The sequence below is a fragment of the Papio anubis genome, chromosome 3 (assembly GCF_008728515.1).
Source record: "Papio anubis isolate 15944 chromosome 3, Panubis1.0, whole genome shotgun sequence".
NCBI classification, from domain to species: Eukaryota; Metazoa; Chordata; class Mammalia; order Primates; family Cercopithecidae; genus Papio; species Papio anubis.
Window position 1 is genome coordinate 659,161 of NC_044978.1, and position 23,820 is coordinate 682,980.

The 23,820-nt window shown below is 38.0% G+C and overlaps 1 long non-coding RNA gene across 1 annotated transcript in view; it reads right to left on the minus strand.

Annotated features, from left to right (window-relative positions):
- Positions 1-7,399: 7,399 nt before the first annotated feature.
- The window catches only part of LOC103884862, a 29,060-nt gene continuing 12,639 nt past the window's right edge, over positions 7,400-23,820 (minus strand). Inside the window, exons 2-3 of the long non-coding RNA XR_002522338.2 lie at positions 16,223-16,345; positions 7,400-11,362 (exon numbers count right to left, since the gene is read on the minus strand). This is a non-coding gene — a long non-coding RNA (uncharacterized LOC103884862). The remainder of the gene's footprint in view (positions 11,363-16,222; positions 16,346-23,820) is intronic.

Here is a 23,820-nt window from a genome sequence, read left to right on the forward strand (position 1 = left end):
CAAATGCCAGTGGCACTCATAGAGCCTTTTTACTGCGTGAGTAGAGCCTTGTTACTGCACGTACAGTTAGGCCATGATTCTGGAACCTGAGTTCCTTCCTTCCCGTAGCTTTGCTTCTTTCTAGGGTCTCCTCAGCCTCTGCATTCACCTAACAGAAGACTATCGAGAATGGGAGACACACAACCACTTCTTGAAGTCCGAGTGGACACTCATCATCATTATTCACTAGTTATATTGACTGGAACTAATCTCATGGCCAGACGCGGATGCCAAGGGGGGGCAGCTGGGGGAAAGGAGGATTTTAGGCAGAAGCGATGAAAATCAAAGCAAGGGGGCATTAAAGTGCCTCGTATATTACAGGAATGGAATATACCATTGTCTGCTTGTCTCCGGAATTATGTGTAGAGAGTGAGTGACAGGGGCTGGAGCCAAAAGAATGTAAAACTAAAGTGTGAAGGAACTTGAAAACTGGGTGGAGGGATATTTTGGAGTCTGTATGTTTTTTTATGGCAGGGTCTTGTTCAGTGGCCTAGGCTGGAGTGCAGTGGGACAATCATAGCTCACTGTAGCCTCAACCTCCTGGGCTCCAGTAATCCTCCCTCCTCAGTTTCTTGAATAGTGGGGACCGCAAGTTCATGCCACTATGCCTGGTTAATTTTAAACATTTTTATGGAGATGGGGTCTCACTCTGTTGCCCAGGCTGGAGTATAGTGGTATGATCATGGTTCACTAAAGCCTCAACCTCCTGGGATCAAGTGAATCTCCTGCCTCAGCCTCCTGAGGAGCTGGGACTCCAGTCTGCACAGCCACACCCAGCTAAATTTTTAATTTTAATTTTGTTTTATTTATTAACATGAGGTCTCCTTATGTTCCCCAGGCTGGTCTTGAACTACAGGACTCAAGGCACCCTGCCTACCTCAGCCTATGAAAGTGCTGCAAGCATGTCACCTAGCTCAGCTCGGTATTTCAGAATACACTGTTTGTTTCTAGCTCCATGGCAGATTGGAATCATAAACACCGAGACGAGGCTGAGGGAACTGCAGAGGCTTTGAATAGAAGCTCATCACTGGGCATAGTAGTTGCCTTCATGTTTATTCAGTGCTGGAGGTGGGAGGAAGACACTTAGGTTCTCCATGTGCTGAGTGCCGACTTGGGTGGCATCAAGACACTCAGCCCGAGGAATCAAGATTTAGAAAAGAAAATGGACTGTGACAGCTATACCTGGAGGTTTCATCATCAGAACCCTCTCTAGATCCTTGGAAAATGCATGCATATATATACGATCTTTGGAAATAAAATTTTCACTTCATTCACACAGCTTTTCTCCCTCCATTTTTACCTATGATGAATAATTAACCTGTTGACCAACACATGTCTATTTCAAAAGATTTTTCTCAGGATATATTTTGCCTCTAGACTGAAACACAAACATTTAGTTTCAAAATGTTTGATTATAATCAAAATGTGTTGGGTTTCTCTATGAGCTAACCCATCACTGGAACCTATCAAAAGTATACATTGAAGGACTTATGACAATCCAGTTACCACTTTAAGTATGAAGCATTTATTGCTATTTGTATGTTTTCTCTATTAAAAAGTCAATGAACATGATGCTACATTTTTATGTAGTCTTGGTTCTCTTTGGAAAAAATGTATGAGTATAGTGAGAATGAAGCTGCATAACTAAGAAAGTAATCTGATAATGAAGTACTGTTGCTTTAAATATGATCTAGAATGTAATAGCCTCTTATATACAAACATATTAATAACAATTTATTTTCTAGCATGACATAATATACCAAAAAGGGGTTGTTAGCTACCTTTATTTTGTTGCTGGATAATTGAATAATCAATATTGCTGATATTAATAAGTAATTTCAGTTTTTTTCATTTGTTTTGTGAGCAATAAAAAATAACCATATGAAAAAGTTGAAACTTGCTTTCTGGCACAAAAAACATTGAAAATGCCTGTTCTACATAGTGATTTGCAGTGGAGCAGCACAAGGATCCCTGTGGGGGAAAATGAATATTGAAATATTTTTCCTGTTTATTTCAGATTTTCATGGATGATAAAAATGCCTTTGAGGAATAAACATAAAAGCTACATAAATTGAATTATAATGGCAAAGTAAAATACCAAATTAATCAGAAAATCTAGATGAAATCCCATTGTTACATGAAAATAAAAAATCATTATTATTATTATTTTTACTTCTTGGTTAATTGCAATGGATGATATACTGAATGTCAAATCTTAGGAAACTGACAATTAAATTAGGAGAGAATCTGTAAGTCATTTTATTTATTCAAATGAAAGAAACATTTATACATTTAAGTTGGAACAGTGTGACTGTAATGCAGCATATTCAACCATATTATGTGCAATATTATAATGCAGCATATTCAACCGTATTATGTGCAATACTAGAGTCCAGATGACAGTCTTCTTCACTTCCAAATGAAATGTAAAATTGGCTTTATAAAGTTTTTCTTTAGAAAACACAAAGAAAGATTCAGCTCTTCCCCTGGCTGGCAAATGAACCAATGTTGTAATGCCTGCTGTTGGTATTTTAAAAGTTGTTCTACAAATCTGAGGACACTAAAGAGCTATTTCTAAATAATAGGACATTTCTACTTACAGTTTTAGAAAATTATAAAATAAGAACAGGTTGCCACTCCTCTGTAATGCTTGCTAACTTGCTATATAGTTAGAAAAATTTTAGAACCGAGTATTATTTCTCACACATCAGCTTAGCAAAACCAGAAAACGTTGAAAATGTGCTCTTTCGGCAAGATTCGGAGAACCAGTTGCTCTGATTTCTTGTTGGAGGTGCAAATTGATAGAATCCCTATGGGGAAAACTAATTTGATAATATCTAAGAAACTTGTTACTCCTTGTATTACTTGACTGAGCAATACCAACTCTATAAATATAGCTGTAAGATTCACCTCCACAAACAGGGGAGATGCACAGGTTTATTCAGTATGCCATTATTGGTAAAAACAAAAAATTAACAAATAAAATTAATGCCTACCAACCTAGAACGCATCACCAAGTGAAATGTTGTTAACTGTAAACACACACAAACTGAAAGACAGAGAGAATGAAAAACCACTAGGATATATTTGTAAGTGATCAAAGCAGGGGGTGCATGATACTGTGTACATTGTATAAAAAAGTAGAAATAAGAATATATCCAAACACTAGACACATATCTGAATATCAAACTAGGAACTAACAAAAATTATGGATAAGAACAGGATAGACAAGTTTGCAAGACTTGTATGTGTATGTTTAAAACAATAGTTTTGATCTTTAATCATACAAATATTTTACATATACAAAAATACATTAAGGGCAAAAAAAAAAAAAAAAAAACCAAATGCTAAGATTGAAAACATTAACAAGAAAAACAGTAGAATATGCTCACAGTCTAAGCATGACGGTATTAGACATCCGAGGCAAGAATTCAGCTAGAAAATTGCTAGGGGCACATGTGGAGCTGTAGTCATCATCCATATTTAGAAGGTCATCCCTACCATCACAGTATTGAATCATGCAATAGACATTCGATCTTCACATAACATTTCACTCAATACTTTTTCCTGGAACTGAGCTGGCAGGTTATACCATGACTTTTTCTAGAACGTTCCTAAAAAAGGCTGGCACAGTTTAGATTTTATTGTGAGATGACTGGGAAAACAGGTCACTGTGTTCACTGAGCTCTTCAGGGACTGTGATGAGCCAAACTGACAATTTACGTTCTGATTGCTTTATCCATAATGCACAGAGCTGGTCAAAGGGGTCACTGAAAAGAAGATAAATAGAAACTGATTGCATCACAAATCAAGTGTGCAAATAAACATCATAATCTCATTTTGACATCCTAGGACTGTGATTCGGTATCATGTCATCCATCTTTCACAGGCAGTTCAGCCACCCTCAGTCATGCCCGAAGCAGGGTCAGTGGTGACCCTCTTGCACTAGTGGGGTCACCCAGCAGATGCGTGGCCAATGGATGCTTCCGTCATGCCTCTTCCAGACCTTGAAACCCACACCTCTCTCAGATCAGATTCAGAGATCTCTGGCTTGTCATGCCAGGTTCTTGGTGTTCTCATTCCACTTTCCTCTCCCGTTTGATGAGATGATTCTATTCTTTATGCATATATACCTAGCCTGTAATAGTTTCTCTCTTCTAAATGCCATGACTGGTTTTTCCTATGCTTTTCCATTCTTTTTCTTCCATCAGTAAAGATCTATCCTTTCTTCTCTCTTTCTGTCTTAATAAGACCACCTGTTCTTGATTTCATAATGATGGCTTCTAACAATTTATTTTTCCCTTCACATTAACCTTTTTGGTTATACATTCACTATATGATGTTAGAACATCTCTTTATTTTCTTCAGATAATTAGATATTTAAAAGTAGTTTCCATAGACAATTATAAAATTTCTAAAAATCTGTCTTTTTCTATTTTCTAACACCTTCCAGAATCGGAGAATTAGATGTTATTGGCCTAATGAAGCACCAGAATAGTTATTTCAACACATCCAGGTGAAAAAACCTACTAATATAAAATACCTTATGCTATTTAGATCTTTATTAGACTTTTTAAGCGTGTGTATTTTATAAGTACATATAAGGTTATTTAAATTGATATAATTTCCCCACAGTGGGGGGAACCCTTGATATCTATCTAATTATTCACTATCTAGATAAATTACAAACTTAAAAAACCCCAAAATATGAATTTTATTATCTAAATATTTGTAAAGAATGTTCCTATTTGAAGTAATATTTTATTTTTTCCAAAGCACTAGGTCCAGTACTTGATAATGGAGTTGCTGGGTTTGCAGGATGCATGAATTTGGAGGTTTCCACTCATCCCTCCCCTATATTGATGGAAGACAGCCCCTACTGATGTCTGAGATTCTACAATTAGAAGTGTATTAATTTGACGAAAGTCTTTTTATATTAAAATTTATATAATAAACATTCAAATGTGCTAGGAATTCCATAAAATAATGTATGAACTTGAAAAACCTAATTAGCTAGTGAAAAATTATGTAAATCAGCTCAATCCCTGAAGAGAAAGTTTGGGTTGGAGGGAGGATGTGGTCACTTAGTGGCTAGGAGGAAGTGCACATCCAAGATGAGCAGAAGAAATGCACAAAAGGCGAAGGGCTCCACTATGCCAAGATGAATTGTAAATTACTCATGTGTTGCCTGGTGGAGAGAACATAGATTTCTAAAGAAAATATATTTCTAAGATAATTATGAAGGAAGAGATCTAGAGAATTGTGCTTTAAATACTTATCTGGCACTAAATTTAAAAACATATTGACATTTTGCTGCTGATTTTTAAATACCTGGATATGGAATGACAGTCAAATTGTTTTCTGTAAATTCTGAAGGACACAGAACGTGTGTGAGTAGACGTGACTTCTTGGTTTAACTCCCTTCTCGTTGCAGTGGCTGCCTTCTAGCCTTTTTGATTTCAGTCTCGTTAGTTTTACAACCCCTATCAAACTGCCCTTTGACACCAGCTGCTCTGAGTGGCTGGCACCACACACTGGATATCTTGCAATAAAACATCACATGGTCAGGAAAAGCTAAATCCGACTGGATGTTGATGATCGATGTACACGCTCCTGGAAAAAGCAAATCAATGTTCGCCTCGTCAGATCTCCGCTTTGTACTGACAAATGGATTTTTCTATCCTGACAGTATGAGAGGTCATCTAATTTAATGAAAGAACCTAATATAACCTCTAGTGAAAAAAATCAGAAAACTGCAAATTATTAATTATTTATTTTACTTTCAATAGAAATATAAGGAAGAATAGTAGAATTTGAAATAGCAAGTTCTGATAAATTAGTAATTCAGTGCTAGTTTTATAATCCTATTATAAAATGGCCTTCTTTAGTACTCACTCGAGATCAGTGTCCATTGACTTTCTATAAGATCAACAGACAATGAAAATAAAATTAAATATAAATAGCACTGTTGCTATACCTATAGAAATAAATAAAATAGTCTCAGTTTTAGAAGTTCTATGGATTTCTACATCTTGTCATATGCTGTGTTCTGTTTCTTTTCTTCCATGATAGTATAAACAGCCACTTGACTTTTTTGAATGTCTTCTTTTTTCTTTTTTTGGTAAATTGAGGGGGCTGGGTTAGATGGTCTTTAAAATAAATTTAGATCCAAATATAAAGGTTAATTTATATAGTTTTTAAAACCAGAAATCTTTCCTGCTTGGAGTTTTGGTGAAATCAAGAAAAGAAATGGTGGGAAATGGCATACATATTTCTTTTATATAAAAAACAAATAATGACATAAACTACTAAAACTATAAATATATATATATATATATATATTTTTTTTTTTTTCTTCTGAGACAGAGTCTGGCCCTGTCCCCCAGGCTGGAGTGCAGTGGCGCAATCTTGGCTCACTGCAACCACCACCTCCAGGGTTCATGCCATTCTCCTGCCTCAGTCTCCCTAGTAGCTGGGACTACAGGCGCCCGCCACTACACCTGGCTAATTTTTTCTTTTTTTTTTGTATTTTTAGTAGAGACGGGGTTTCACCATGTTAGCCAGGATGGTCTCGATCTCCTGACCTCGTGATCCGCCCACCTCGGTCGCCGGAAGTGTTGGGATTACAGGCATGAGCCACCACGCCTGGCCCTAAAATTTTATATTTTTAAGATTTGGTTACTTACCTATTAATTAGCAACACACTACTATGTAGTCATGATATAATTTTTTTATTTTGCTCACCAAATAATTATAGCTATGCAGTGAATAAAAAAATAATATCTGCTGTAAAGCACTAATTGAAAAATTTGGCAATTATGAATATTCCTACGTAAGTAGTTGTAGACATGTTTTTATTTCTATTATGGAAATACCTAGAATTAGAATTGTGGGGTTATATGTACAATTTTAGCTGTTTAATACAACTTTTTTTGCAAACTAGTTCTATGATTTTCCAGTTTCCCCAATGACACATGAACATTCCCGTTGCACTCCACCCTCGCCAATGTTAGATTTTATCATTTTTTTTCTATTTCTTCTATATCTGCTAGATGTTTTAATTTACATTTCCCTGGGTACAAGTGATATTGAGCACATTGCATGTAGATATTGATCATTTATAATCTTTCTTTGAAATGACTGCTAAGATTTTTCATATGAGGTTATTTTACCTTTTACTATTATAGAAATTCTTTATAAATATTGAATTTATCAAGATTTCAGCTCTTTGTTAAGGATTGTTTTGTCAATATTTTTTCCAGTGTGTTACTTGTCCTTTTTTTTCAATAATGGAGTTTTTAGGAACAGAAATTCTTTTATTTTAATGGACTCCATCAATTTTCATGATTATTTAATTCTATACCATGAGAAATAATTGTCATAGAGACAAAAACTTATTTTTATTTTTTCTCTTAAAGCTGTATAGTTTTAGTTTCCTCATTTATTTGTATCAACCAATTTAAACTAATTTTTGAGTATAGTGTTAAATAGGGGTTACATTTTATTTTTTCTGTGTGGATATTTATTTTAGCACCCTCTGTTGAAAAAAAATTTATTTCCCAATTACCTTTGTGTAAAATAAGATGATTGGAGTCGAATTTGTTCTTACAATTGTGTGTCATTTGTTGATTGAAGGCTGGTACCAAGTGACTTGATAGTAGATCTCTAAGTCTAGGAATCACATGGTGTGAGTCCTCTGACTCTGGTTTTTGTTTTGTTTTGTTTCGTTTTTTTCTTTTTTTAGATTTATTGTTTTTGGTCATTTGCATTACCTTAAACTTAAGAGTAAAATTGTAAATTTCTACAAAAATGTCTACTAGAATTATATTTAGGATTGCATCAAATTTAAAATTAATTGGAGATAATTAACATATTAATATTGTGTGTTATGATCCAAGAACACTGTATGTCTCAGTTTACTTAGATATTTTTTGGTTTCTTTGGCAATGCCTTGTAGTTTTCTGTAAAGATATTGCCCACTTTTTGCTGAAATAACTTTTAAGAATTATGTTTTTTGGTGCTATTGTGAATGGTATTTTAACGCTTTAATTTTCCAATTTTTTACTGCTTTATATAGAAGTATCATTGACTGCTTAAAGATAAGCCTAATTCGAACTATGCGCAATTCGCTTATTGTATTTACTAGTTGTTTTGTAGATTTCTTAGGATTTCTGTGTGAACAATCATGTCATCCACAAATCAGAACAGCTTACTTCTTTCTGGTCTTTATGTCTTTTCTTCCTTCGTTTTTTCCTTCCTTCCTTTCTTCCTTCAGCATGCAGCTCCTTATTATATTCTCATATTATTGTTTTAACGTTTGTGAGATAGTGCAGGGATAATGCCTCTCATATTTCTGATATTGGTAATTTGTGTTTTCTCCTTTCTTTCTTGATCTAGTAAGCTAGGGTTTTATCACTTTTCTCATCTATTCAAATAACTATATTTGAACATCATTCATTTTCTCTGTTACATGCTTATTTTTATTTGGTTTATCCATTTCTCAAAATCATTTTCTTAAATATGCAAAATCCTGATATTTTGGAAGTTTTGCAGTACCACTAATTAATTGATTGTCTTTATATTGCCATTGTTCAATTGAATATTTTGTAACACTCAACAATCTTTGACCTGTTAGGTAGGAAGCTATCCTGGCCCTAAACAAGGGAAAGATCAGATTGGGGACAAATTTTAGAAGTTGTTAGCTTATAGTATTATAAATAAATAATCCATCTAGATAGCAAATTTTTAAACTCCATCTCGCTCTCTCCTTAACACACACACAAATACATACACACAAACATATACATTCACAAACACACACACACACAAAGTAGATGTTGTGTTTATTCATTTAACAAGTACTTGTTGAGTGGCAAATTTGTATTAGCCATTTTTCAAGACACTGAAAATACAATGTATATCAATAGCCATCACTATGATTTATCAAGCTACTGTATGCTAGGCATATATATTATCTCTAATCACAAAGATTCTATGCTATATTTTTAAGCCAGAAAAATATGACTTAAAGGAGTCAAATGTCTTCAGAGTTTTATTTAACTTCCTTGTATTGGGGTTCAAAGCCAGGCTGGTCAGATTCTACAATCAAAGCACAGTAAACTAAGGCAGGCAAAGAAGCATTTAGGAAATAAAAAGCATGAAGGATCTTAAAACTTTTTTTAAAAAAATACATTAAAATGTCAGAAATATTTGAAGTACAAAAAGTCAGCAATGGTTTAGGATGAAGTTTATTAAAAGCAACATTCCATAAATCTAAGCCATTATTAAGCACCCTATATCTTAACAATATATATTGAAAGGCTTCTGGGGACAATATTCAGTTGGAAAGTATTTTAAAAAGTCACAATATGACTTACTATGGCAACCAGAAGTGATAACTTTGTTCCAGTGGCAGGTAATAACCTGCTTCTTTCTTCCTATTAATACATGATTTCTTTTGTGGCTGTAGTAAAACAACATATACAAATGATTCATTACAGCAAAGACAGATACCCAAGGAAAAGATGTTAACATTTTCATTCTGTTGAATTCAGTGTAATTTAATTTAATGATATGCCCGTGAACTAACACTTGACATTACCAAAATCTGTCTAAAGGCGCAATCATTGTGTTTAATTTTAACTCCTCTATTTATTTTTTTCAGATTAATACAGTATGCAGACCATTTAAGCTAACTTGCATTTTGAATGTCAGCATCAGCTACAGGAAGTTGCTTACTAAGTTTACAGTGTTAAAGATGATAACATACAAAATTATTTTCTAATACTAAAGAATATATCATGCATGCTTTTGGAACTTGGGATAGTGTTGGATGCTTTTCAATGGGTGTTTTTTCGAATGCTTTATTTAAAGCTTTTAAAAAATAATAGAAACTTCCTTTTCATCACAGAGAGACACTCATTAGGATGGCCAGTATGATTGGTTTCCAAATAACCATTCTGTGACAGAGGACAGAAGCCAATTCACAAAACCGGTATTATCCTCCTTGCCAATCCTGATTTATGGATGGTATTATGACCCAGTTCTGGTCGATGAAGCAGGAAGAAATTCTACTGTAGGGCTTCTGAGAAAAGTTTCTCCTTCTTGAAAAAGAAACACTCCCTCTGGACAGGGCCAGGTGATTCGTACAATTTCACAGCCGTCCTGTAGCCATGAGGGCTTGAGACTGAGGGTAAAGGTGACCCTCTGAGACTGGCAGAGCAGAAGCCAGGACCTGGGGCTCCAGTGACTACAGTGAGCTGTTGAGACACTCAGGCCTGGATCTTGTTCTACCTTCAACTGAGAGAATGCTTTTCCATACTGTTTATCAGAATCTGACTTGGGGTTTCTGTTACAGCTGAAAATCTCCTAACAGATTCATTCATTTAGTTGCACGTAATCATGGTGTGGTCAATTCAGGTGGAAATCTGATTTTGAGATTGTAGATTATGTTGTAATGCGATAGCTTTTCCATCATATTTAGTAGATACAAAGAGAAGAGTAAAATCAAGGTCCTGTGCACTTTAAGTCTTACAGGATCTATTAAAAAAAAGTCATTTCTAGAATTTCATTTCACATTGTGTACAATAATGAAATCAAGAGCATTTTGTCTTAAGTAGCAGCTTGAAAGCAAGGACATAAGAATAAAATTTATTTGCACTTGTTTTTTAAATTTTAAGTTTAATATTTGTTGTCGTTATTTAGACAAGTCCAGAACAAAAGAAAAATTCCAATTAGAGAAAGAAGCAGCAGCCCCTAACTACCAACTGCCGTCTTTTCTATCAGAAATTCTACCTTGTTCCCTTTCTTATCCTCACTCCTGCTGCTCACCCACCCTCATCCTACAGGTTGTAACGGTGCTGACTCCTTTTTGTCCTTTTATACTTCGACCACCAGTAAGACAGTAGTGATCACTGTTCGGTCCATAAAATTCTAGCATCAAAAAAAACTTGGACCAGTGGTTACAGATGAAGATTTATAAACCCTGCATCACACTTTACAAATCAGAATCACACTTTATAAATCTGATGGCAGAACCCAGGGATCTGTATTTTTAATAAGGCCCACGTGAAGCACATTCAAATATGAGAACTCCTCCTTGAAGTCTTTTGAGCTCAGATGTTTCCTCTTGTTAGCATCCTCTCTGAATTTCTTCGTTCCACGATGGGATCCCTTCTTGCCACTGCGTTCCCCATAATTGTTTGCACTGCTCATGGGGGGACCCAGATCAATGAAGGCTCCAGGGAGCAGGCTGTGTGACCATATTCACAAATCCATTCCACCGCCCAGCACAATGCCTGATTTGAGGAGGTGCTCATTGTGTCTGAATAAGTAAATGGGAAAAGAGAGGTCACCAGTTTGGGGACGGTAGGGAGGATGGAAAACGCTGTGTGGAAACAGAGCAAGAGTCACCAACAGCATTGGGAACACGTGACATGACCAAACCTTGCTGTAGAGTAGCTTCCGAGGATGGAAAAAAAATGGGGGTGGGGGGCGGATGTGAAACTCAATTTCACAGAAAAAGAATTTTCCTTCTGCCAACAATCAGCACCAAGGCTGGAGTAAAGGATAGGGAGGGAGCTGGGGTGATCTGCGGCGACACTACACGCCCTTTCCAGAGGAAGTTTTAAAACCAAAGTGCAGTAGTAGGCTCAATTCAGAGTCTAAAGATGAATCTAATTAGACCAACACGTGTATTTATATTTATGAAGAAAAAAGGCAAATGGTCTTTAAACCTTTACGTTTCTGCTTTAGTAGAATGCAGCCCTCAGACCAATATTAACCAGGTAAACTTTGTTCATTTAACAAATTTGGGTTATTTCTGCTTGAACAAAGATCTGCAACATTTGACGGAAACTGTGAGATACTACATTGTATCATATGCTATTGTTAAGCATCTAGCAGTACACGTAGTAGTTTGGGCTGGGTCTCGAGTGTGTGATACATTTAAAACACATTGCATGGCATCCGTAGAGCTGTGATAACTGGGTTGACTAAGGTGTGCAGGTGCTTCTAACCGAGAACAGGAAGTGAGTTTCACACATCTCTCTTAGATACTGTTTCATATTCTAACTTCAGATACTGCCAAATACTTCTGTTGGTAAGAAAAATGAGAGAAGAAGATTGATGGAAATCTAAGAACATAAGAATTCAGAAGAAATGAAATTATCTATTTATGTACAGTAAATAATTACAAAAATCCAGAACAAGAAAATCACATTCAGATATTTGCAGTACATAATGTGAATTATATGGGAATAAATAAAAGTGATAAATCACTCTTCAAATAGCATTCCTCAACTGTCCTTACATAATTTATTTTTGTAAGCTTGATAAAGTATTTACCAAATCTTCATGAATCATTCTAGAGAAGCAATTTCAGGTGAAGGGAAGAGGTTTATGGAGACAGAACAACACAGGAGTTTGGGCACAAAATTCCTCCCAGTCAAAGCGGTAACCTGGCTTCTGTTCTTCAGCTCAAGGGCTGAATGTCCTCATGGAAATAATGGCTAACACATGAGTGCAGTCAAAAGACAGTATCTCCACCTCTTATGAGGTTAGGTTCTGTATACCACTCACCAATGTATCCCCAGAGTCTACCTCAATACCTGGCACATAAATACACAATAAAATGTGTATTGATTTGAAGCACACTCTTAGAACAGAGGCACAAATATTCTGAGTCTGTTTAGAGGATACTTTTAAATATTGCCTCAAGTTTGTTTAGAAGATATTTTCAGAAACTACTTTTTCATATAAAATTGACTTAAGTGAATATTGAGTTCTCCAGTTCTGATACTACATGAAACTTGAAAAAACAGCTGCATTTTGTACTTCCTGTGATCCAGAAAATGACAAATTTATCAATAAGTTTTACTACAAAAGCATATATTAGTTTTTAAATTTGAATGAATTTTTTTCACCAGCACATTTTAACCACTGCATTTCATCACTGTATGTTCCACTGCATTTTAACAGTTCAGTTCAGTGAATATTTAGTGAGTGTGTAGTATGTGCAGAGCATTTAAAATAGTTATATAAATTCTAAACATGAAAATCCAGGTTGAGGCCAGGCGCGGTGGCTCACGCCTGTAATCCCAGCACTTTGGGAGGCCGAGGCGGGCGGATCACAAGGTCAGGAGATCGAGACCATGGTGAAACCCCGTCTCTACTAAAAATAGAAAAAATTAGTCGGGCGCAGTGGCGGGCGCCTGTAGTCCCAGCTACTCGGCAGGCTGAGGCAGGAGAATGGCGTGAACCAGGGAGTCGGAGCTTGCAGTGAGCCGAGATTGCGCCACTGCACTCCAGCCTGGGCAACAGAGCGAGACTCTGTCTCAAAAAAAAAAAAAAAAAAAAGAAAATCCAGGTTGCAGACACCAAGAGCTCAGCAACTGGTGGAGGGGACCGACATATAGAGAAATCATTTCAGTATAAGGTTGATGGCCAAATGTGTTCCAGTGGACAATATAAACAATGTGATACTTGAGTATAGGAATACTAATTTTAATTTGCAAAAAAAATTTTATTTGTAGTAAAATTATAGTTCATAGATAACATGTCAACTTAGTAATTTTTAAAATGAAATATTTTAGCCCTTGAAAACTAAGATTATGTTTACTTGTCTAAAGTAAAAATTAAAGTCATCAGTGGACCATTTTGTGCCTGTTCTAAAGGGTGTTTTAGGGCCACTTTTAAGTGAGCAAGAATTGAACTAAAAATTTCTAAATCCATTTTCACTTTAAAGTTTGGATCCTAATTTTTCCCTTGTATATCTGTGCTGTATTCAGTTTAGTTTTTAATACATAATTTAGTTTATGATTATTTAAACTACATTTAAGTAATACCATCTACTTTACAGAGCCTTCTTATCACTACCAAGCTTCTACCATTTTACCTTTAAACTCTGGAGTGGTATTTATCACATCTATCTGCTTTCATAATTCTTTGAACATGTTAGGAGTCTTCAAAAGTTCATGTACCTTATGAATCAAACTATGCATAGATTTCAATAATGTTTTGCACCAAAATGAACTCACACTAACTTCTTATAATGTGTCTGAACAGGACCTTGTGTGAGGAACTGTGAAGGATAAGATAATGAGTTTGAATAGAGTCCATATCAGAGTAACATAAATTCTGCTAAAATTTAAGCAAGAACAAGCATCAAATTTATAGTGATGCTAGGGTGAAATAATAGTAAAAGCATCAATTATTTATAAAAGTTTACGGAGACAATGCCCCAAAGAAATCAATAATGTACAAATAGAAAAGTTATTTTAAGAAAGGATGATATTTTATGAAAGGTGTTGAAGATGAAGTCTGCAGCAGCAAACCATCCACATCAATTTGTGAGAAAAAAATCCATCTTGTTTGTTCTCTAATTGGAGAAGATTGGTCATCAACAGCAAAAACAATAGCTAACAAAATAGACTCCTCCACTGGTTCAGCTTAGACAGTTCTGACTAAAACATTTACAGTTGAAGAATCTTTCCACTTGCTGCACACCAAAACCAACGTGAACAGACCAACTGAAGACGAGAGCAGATGTGAACAGATCAGCTGAAGACGAGAGTGGATGTGAACAGATCAGCTGAAGACGAGAGTGGATGTGAACAGACCAGCTGAAGACAACAGCGGAGCTTGCAACGGAAATTTTGAACAAGTGGGATGAAGAGCCTGAAGCATTTCTTCAAAGAATTGTAACAAGAGAGGAAGCATGACCCTATCACTACAATCCTGAAGACAAAGCACAATCAAAGCAATGGCTATCAAGAAGCGGAAGTAGAGCACAAGTAGACAAGGCATCTTGCTTGTTGACTTCCTGCAGAGGCAAAGAACAATAACATCTGCTTGTGGCGAGAGAGTATTGAGAAAGTTAGCCAAAGCTCTAGCAGAAGAATGCCCAGAAAGCCTTCCGCACAGAGTGCTTCTCCACCACAACAATGCTGCTGCTCAATTACTCTTATCAAACAAGGGCCGTTTTGTGAGAGTTTCATTGCAAAATAATTATGCGTTCTCTTTACAGTCCTGATTTGGCTGCTTCTGGCTTCTTTTTGTTTCCTAATCATAAAATGTCTTTAAAGGACACTCATTTTTCTTCAGTTAAGGATGTGTAAAAGACCACATCAACATCCTTAAATTCCAAGGACCCTCAGTTCTTTAGGGATGAACTAAATGGCTAGTAGCATTGCTTACAAAAGTGTCTTGAACTTCATGAAGCTTATGTTGATAAATAAAAAGTTTTGTTTTTTATCTTTTACTTTTATTTTTCCACAAACTTTTTGAAGTCCCCTCATAACTATATGATGCTCTGAGGACAGACAACACTGATCTCTCACTGTTTTAAATTCCTTCACAACAGCTGGCTCAGAACTTCACAGTTTCAATCTGTATTAATCAAATGGTCTTCCATGGGTTTCCTAGTAACGGATTTAATGTATAAATTATGATAGGAGCTAAATGTTTGCTTCTAAGTAAAATGAAGGTGGATGGGAGTAATGGATTTTACCTGCTAAGGGTGCATTAAGAAAATGGAAACAAAGGGATAAACATAAATTATTTGATTAACTTATTCATTTGAATGATATCATATCCTTATATTTATTAAATTAATCTGTCTCACATTATTTTACCTATAAAATTAGCTAATTTTACTCTTGTTACTTAACCCTCTGGAAACAGTTTGAGTGGCCCTGCCAAAATTCATGTTGGAACCTTAATTCTCAGTGCAGAGAAATGTTGGAAGGTGAAACTTCCAGCAGGTGGGGACTAAGGGAGGTGTGTGAGTAAGGTCATGTCGGGGGCTCCACCCTCACGGGCAGTTTAATGCTATGGTAGTGGTAATGAGTTCTCACTCTTGAAGACTAGATTAGCTCTTGCAGAAATGGATCCATTCATGAGACGGTAGGTTGTTATTGAGCTAGGTTGCCTCTGGTGTCTTGCCCCTTTTGCGCACCTGCTTCTGTGTCTGCTTCCACCTCTCCACCATGTTGTGGTGCATCGTGAGGTCCTCACCAGAAGCTGACCAGACATCAGCTCTATGCTCTGTGAACCTCCAAGCCTCCAGAACAGTGAGCCAAATAAACCTCTTTTCTTTATACATTACCTTGTCTCAGGTACAGCAACACAAAATGGAATAAGACAAACCTTATTACATGAAATTACATGTAGAGTTAATCCATACCTTTTAAAATGTTTATCCTGATGGCATTATTTTTGACACCCTGGAATGCATAAACTTCTCTCCAGGACATCATTCAGGCATTCATTTCTTCATTGCTTCATCATCAATTTAACATGGTAATGTCTTTGGAGATACAAAGAAGAACAAGATGTGATTTCTACTCTCAGATGACTGAGGCTCAACCAGAAAGGAAAGATATACAAAGGTCTAACTTTAAAACAATGTGAATGTGTCCTAATGAAGATATTAGGAAGTGCTGGCAGGTGGTAAAGGAAGAAAATGGTTGAAGTGGTGTCATGGGAAGAAAGCATTTTTTGAAGGTTAAGAGTGCCAAACAACAAAAAATGATCCCGAGAAATCAAGCACTGTATGATATAAAATATGTTAAAAGGATTTATTACATGAAGGTCATCTGTTATTTACAAGGTCACTGGCAGAAGATAATTGGAGTAAAAGCTCAATTGCAATGTGATAAGGACTTTTTAGTTGGAGGTGAGAACAGGTAGCCGACACACACAGATAATTTGGCGAAATTAGTTTATTATTGAAGGTTGGGGGAGAGCCAGAGGAATAACTAGAAGAGCAGGTCTCTTAAAAAAAAAATTTGTTTCATTTTTGGTTTAAAAAATTAAAATAGTGATGGGAAGGAGCCAGTGGAGAGTGGGTGTAAATATAGTAGAGGCTATCGATGCAATAAAACTGAGTAACACAGAAGGTGGGAAGAAACAGGGACCAGAGTCAAGAGGAGGAATTAGCCATGTGGAGAAGAAACACTTCTAATGAATAGTGATGGAAGATGGAGGAGGAAGGTGCAAACTCGGGCTTTTACAATTCATGATAGGACATCAGAAGGGGTTCTACTCTGATAGTATTTAAGTATTTTTCTAAGAAGTAGGAGGCAAGGAACCAGGAAATTACTTGAATTGGCAAATTATCATATTGTCTTCCATTTCAATATTCTCATATAAAAAACACAGACATGAATTGTTGATCTGTCTCCTCCAGAGAAATTAAATGAGTGTGTACATTTTTATTAACGTAGCAGTTAACATTGGAGGTTACCTGATAATATCAGAGAGAGGATATCAACCTATATCCAAGTTTCAAATAGTATGTCATTTTCCTTTTTTTTTTTTTTTTTTTTTCTTTTTTTTTTTTTTTGAGCTGGAGTCTCGCTCTTTCATCCAGGCTGGAGTGCAGTGGTGCAATTTTGGCTCACTGCAAGCTCCACCTCCTGAGTTCAAGTGATTCTCCTGCCTCAGCCTCCCCAAGTAGCTGGGACCATAGGCGCATGTCACCACGCCCAGCTAATATTTGTGTTTTTAGTAGAGATGGGGTTTCGCCATGTTGGCCAGGCTGGTCTCAAACTCCTGACCTCTGGTGATCCACCTGCCTCGGCCTCCCAGAGTGCTGGGATTACAGGCTGAGCCACTGCAACTACCTAGTATGTCATTTCTTAGATATGCATCCAATGATGGACCACAAATTCTCACGCCCACCACCACCACCACCACAAGTCTACCACCTCCACTAAACATCGTTTTAGCAGTAGGGCTTATTGGCCACTGCTCCAAGCATTTTATGTACACAGTATTATATGTCTTTTAACCATCTTGGCTATATTCAAAGATAGGTCATATTAATATTTCTATTTTAAAGTTAAGGAATCCAAGACAGAGAGTTCAAATAATTGAACAAAGGTCACACAGAAAGTGAGAGGTAGATCTAAGATTATCCCCAGACAACCCAACAGCCGAATCCTGATCTCAGCTACACGTTCTGTACTAATGGGCCGCAGTGTCAAACTCCCCGTGCGTTCACACAGGTCACCTGGAACCCAACAGCTAAATCCTGATCTCAGCTACACATTCTGTGCTAATGGGCCGCAGTGTCAAACTCCCCATGCGTTCACACAGGTCACCTGGAACCCAACAGCTGAATCCTGATTTCAGCTACACATTCTGTGCTAATGGGCCGCAGCATCAAACTCCCTATGCGTTCACATAGGTCACCTGGAACCCAAGTGGTTAAACGTCATAGAAAGAGGCATTTGGGGAGAAGAAGACCCACTGGGTTCTGTACTGATGGGTAGTACAGAAAGTAAGAGAGCCAGGATGAAAACATCCTTATCAGCCTTATACATACACACATATTTTTAAATGATTTTAAACAACTAGTGCTACATAAGTAAGCGAATATGGATAGTTATTCAATCTAATTTAAAGAAATAAATAAAAATCAACTTTTTTCTTTGTTTTAAAATCACCATATTCAAGTTTTTAGTACTGTCTTGAAATTATGCTTATTTTGTAATTTAGTAATATTTCTCTCATTTTAGTGACTGTTTATGCATACATACTTTGACCAGGTCTCATTTCAACCATTTTCTTTCAAGGTCAATTGATAATTATGTGTACTACAATAAGGAAAATAACTTCATTAATTATAGAAGTTTTAATTGATATCTTATTTAAGCATTTCATACAGAGAACCTAAAAAGCTAGCACTACCTGGGTATTATATGGAACAAGTAATTTCTGTATCTTTCCAAAGTTGGTTCTACTCTTGTGTTGAGTAACAGCAAAGACATATTCAACTTTGCAAATCAGGAACAATGTGCACTTCTGGAACTGGTACACTTAGATCATAGAATATTTGTCATTGTAACATCTGAGCCATCTTTAGGATGAGAAACAGAGTCGAATTTTGACTCCATAAAGTCATGCCACCTTTTTGATCTATGTACTCAGCTAGCCAATGAAACCATCAGCCACACATTCATGTAGCTGAGAGACCTCTGCAGGGTCTGTTTAAATCCCAGGGTCTGCACCCCTGCGGTACAATGGAGTCATTATGGCCATCAGCCTGATAACCTTGAAAACCTGCCCATACATTTTCTACACACTGTACTAATCACAGCAGAGGGGAAAACGGTGTTCCTACTTTGGCCTTAGCAGTCTGACAATTTTAAGTGGAAAAAATGTTTTTCGTTTTTTTCCATAGTCTTTGAAATTGATATTTTAATAACTAGCAACCCTCAAGCCTCATTCCAGAGCTACTGTTTCTCTCATGTAGTTTTAATTTTTCCTCCCTTTGGTGAAATGACCTTGGACTACTGTGCTAAAGAGCAAATGGCTGATTTGATATTTACATCCAAGGTCCTGTACAGTAAATTTCAGTGAAAGAAATATAAACAAGGTAAAAGTGCATTTTTGCATAAGTGCTTCCTTCTGAGTCAGTGGAAAAGAATGTGCCAGTCTTGACAGTGATTATGTCCCTTGCTCCTTTTATTTAATATTTAATTAATTTTTACAGAAATGTCACAGGTGAATACAACTCTCTCCAGCATAAGGTTTTTATTTTGGGAAGTAATTCAGAGTTCAAAGCTTCCAACTGTGACAGAATGGTCATCATTGCAATACCAAATATCTCTGTCTAATACTTGCTTACAAAAAGAAGCTCCATGGACCAAATGAGGAACAGTAGTTTAGTGCAGATGCTTGCCCTAGTTTAAGCATGTTTGGTATTCCATTCCTAGTAATGATGTTTATTTGCACTATGCATTATAATTTTAAAAAGGTTGACATATCCATTTCTCATTGCTACAGAATTGGCTGCAATTTCTGAATCATTCCAAAAGGCCTCTACCTGAGAACAGGTTCACTATTACTCCTGCTAAAACTGCACATCTTAGGACATTGTTATTGCTTCTAGCTCAAATAATAGGAAGAGGAGATATGCTCAGGTAGAAGAATTGAAGAAATATGCTACACTTAACAAAGACTTCATCAAGACTCTAGTGAACACCAGTGATTGCTTTTTACGGAAAAGCTGTGTCCTAGGATTTACCTTGACCTGCTGAACACAGAGGGATTTTTCACTCCTTGTTTGTCAGGGAAAGCAGCACCACTATTTCCTGCAGTCATTCAGGGAAAGAATAGCAGAGCTCTGCTCTCCTGCAATGAATCCGCCATGTAAAAACTAGGGAGGTTCAACCTATCAATCAACTTACATCATTCCTCTCTTAAGGACACTTCAATGTCTTTATGAGTTCAATGCCAATAGAGTAAATTCCAGAGTTTTCTATAGTCCACAGGGCTCTAAATGATTCCATGCTTGCTTGCCTCCTTTGTGGTTTTTTTGCCATTCTGACATTACCCACTTCATGCCATCCAGACTATTTTGTCACTGTTGCTGTTGCTCCAGGTCACATCAGGCTTACCCTTGCTTTTTCTATGACTGAGATTGTCCTCCCAGATACTTAGATGGCTGGTTCAGTTTTCCATGTTTAACATTTCACTTCTGATGCCAGTTCCTCCAACAGCTCCTCATGCCTCAGAATCACTCCCTGTGCCTCCTGTCAATCACTCCCCATCTCTTGACCTTGTTTTATTTCTTCATAGCACCTAACACTGCCTGTAATTACCTTATCTATTTATTTATCTAATTTCGTTGTTCCTTCACTAGAATGTAAATTTCACAAGAGAAGGGACTGTGTCTGTCCTATGCATTGCTGTGTCTCCTAAGTCTAAAACAGGGTCTGGTCCCAGAGTAGGTGTGTACTCAAAACACGTTGAAGAAAAAAATAAAAAACAAAAAACATTTCTTCTAAATGCTTTTCTTGAGGAGGAAAAAATGGAAACTGTTGAAATGATTCAAGCTAACTGTTGAAAATTAGAACTGTAAAGATTCATCCATCTTCTGAAACCCTTTCAGAATTCTTTTGAGACATTCCTTGGCATCCCCGAGTCTTTTAAAAATATTTCATGCATTACCTTTAATAATGCAATGTGTGTCTGTTGAAAAGCTGGTCTGGACCATGGTTGCCAGCATTGACTGATAACCACCTGCAGTGAACGGCTCCCCTGGCATCCATCCAAGGAGCAAACAGCAACAGGAACCAATTCAACTTTCAGGATACTGATCATGGAGAAAAATGGTCAGTTGGGGGGCTCTTCTTGAGCCATCTGTGCCAAGACAGACAACCAGAGAGGGAACCGGGTCCCAGGACACTCAGTGCAGAAAGTCCTCTTGCAGAGGCTCAACGTGCTGTTAGATTCTACTGGCCAGTTGGGTTTTCTCATCTTTATTTTCCATGGATATTACCATCTCTTGGGTCTTCAGTCAGTGACGACTGTCTCTGCTCTTTTTGGACCATTGATCTACACAAGTACTTATATTTAGACACAAAATAGAGAAAAATCACAATTGCTTAGTTCACATAGAATTTTAATATTTCCTCATAAGACTCAGAAAGATAATCCTAATATCTGATATAGCAAATACTGCTCATAAAGCATTAGGAAATAATTAATGATAGCCCATTTCAGTTTGATAACTGACCAGAACGCCCAGTTAGAGAGAATAGCTGAAGTTTGGAAAAAGACTGAGGCTAGATACGACCTGGCAGTCTGTATTTTCTACTGGTCAAAGGCAGTTCATCCTACTTACAGCTTAGTGTTGGTCTCTGTGAGGCTTACTCTGTTCAGTCTCTTGCCTCAGTATCCATTTGCATCTTCTCTTCTTTTTGCCACCTAAATGTTGACCGTACCTGGGATTCAGTAGTCGCCCTGTTCTTTTTCTAGGTTTGCTCTTCCTCTTACGACCTTTTTGATTTGCACAGCTTCAAATCACCTCTGGAGTTGAACTCACATCTATGTCTTCTGCCTTGAGTTTCAACCTTGCCTTCTATACATTTTTCTACACTTTAGCATTCATCATTTATTCTGCAAAATCAACTGCCTGTTCTATTAGTTTTTCTTATAATCTCAAATACAATAAGCTCATTTTTGCATGGTATCAGTTCTCTAAACTTCAGGGTTTATATGAATTAAGAGACTGTCTAGCAGTCCTGCCTACCCTACCACAGCCCTAACAATGCCTAGTTTGTGAACTTATCAATAGATACGTTTGTTTACAACACTTTGCAGCTTAAAAAATAAGTTAATAGCTGCCATGCTCAAATAAAAAGACACGGTTTCTACAAATGAGTGAGCTACAGAAATGGTTTGATGATAAAACATTCTTTTCACTTTTAATAAAATTTCAATTTATTATTATTTCGAGATGGAGTCTCTCTCTGTTGCTCAGGCTGGAATGCAGTGGTGCGATCTCAGCTCACTGCAACCTCCCCCTCCAGGGTTCAAACAATTTTACCGCCTCGGCCTCTGAAGTAGTGGTGTGTCCGGAACTGGTGGGTTCTTGATGGGTTCTTGATCTCACTGACTTCCAAGAATGAAGCAGCAGACTCTCAGGGTGAGTATTACAGTTCTTAAAGATGGTGTGTCCTGAGTTTGCTCCTTCAGATGTGTCTGCAGTTTCTTTCTTCTGGTGGGTTGGTGGTCTGCCGACTTCAGGAGTGAAGCTGCAGACCTCAGTGTTACAATTCTTAAAGGCAGCGCATCTGGACTTGTTCGTTCTTCCTGGTAGGTTTGTGGTCTAGCTGGCTTCAGAAGGGAAGCTGCAGACCTTCCTGGGGAGGGTTACAACTCGTAAGGAGTGAGTGCCAACAAGACTTATCCTAAAGAGCAAAAGAACAAACCTTCCACTGACCGGACGCATATCCCAGCGAGTTGCCTCTGTGGACGCGGGCAGCCTGCTTTTATTCCCTTATGTGGCCCCACCCACATCCTGCTGATTGGTCCATTTTACAGAGAGCTGATTGGTCCATTTTGTCAGAGTGCTGATTGGTGTGGTTACAATCCCTGAGCCAACACAGAGTGTTGATTGGTGCATTTACAATCCTCTAGCTAGACACAAAAGTTCTCCAAGTCGCCACCACACTGAGGAGCCCAGCTGATTTCACTTAGTGGGTCCCACGCCAGGGCCCAGGGTCGTGGGCAGAGTTGCCTGCTAGTCCCTTCCCCTACGCCTGCATTTCTCAGCCCTGCCCTGCGTCCCCCCAGTACTTCTCAGCCCTTGGGTGGGATCCTGCCCTGGCGAGCAGGGGAGGGCACCCGTCAGGGAGGCTTGGGCCACGTGGGAGCCCACTGCAGGGGTACTTGGGTACGGCAGGCTGCAGGTCCAGAGCCCTGCCCCAAGGGGAGGCAGCTGAGGCCCAGCGAGAGTTCCAGCATGGGGCAGGGGGGCCGGCAGTGCTGGGGGACCCTGCTTGCAATCTCAGCAGCTGCTGGCCTGGGTGCTAAGCCCCTCACTGCCTGGGGCCAGCTGCACAAGCCAGCCACTCTGAGTGCGGAGCCACCGAGCCCAGCCCACCCAGAACTCGAGCTGGACTGTGAGCCCCGCCGGCAGCCCCGGTTCCCGCCAGCACCTCTGCCTCCACACCTCCCGGCAAGGAGAGGGAGCCAACTCCAGCCTCGGCCAGTCCAGAGAGGGGCTCCCACAGTGCAGTGGCGGGTGAAAGGCTCCTCAAGCGCCGGCAGAGTGGATGCCCAGGCCCAGGAGGCCGGGAGAGCCAGCGAGGGCTGCCAGGGTGCTGTCACCTTTCAGTGGGATTACAGGCATGCACCACTACTCTGGTTAATTTTTGTATTTTTAATGCAGACAGGGTTTCACCATGTTGGCCAGGCTATTCTCAAACTCCTGGTCTCAGGTGATCCACCTTCCTCGGCTTCCCAAGGTGCTAGGATTACAGGCAT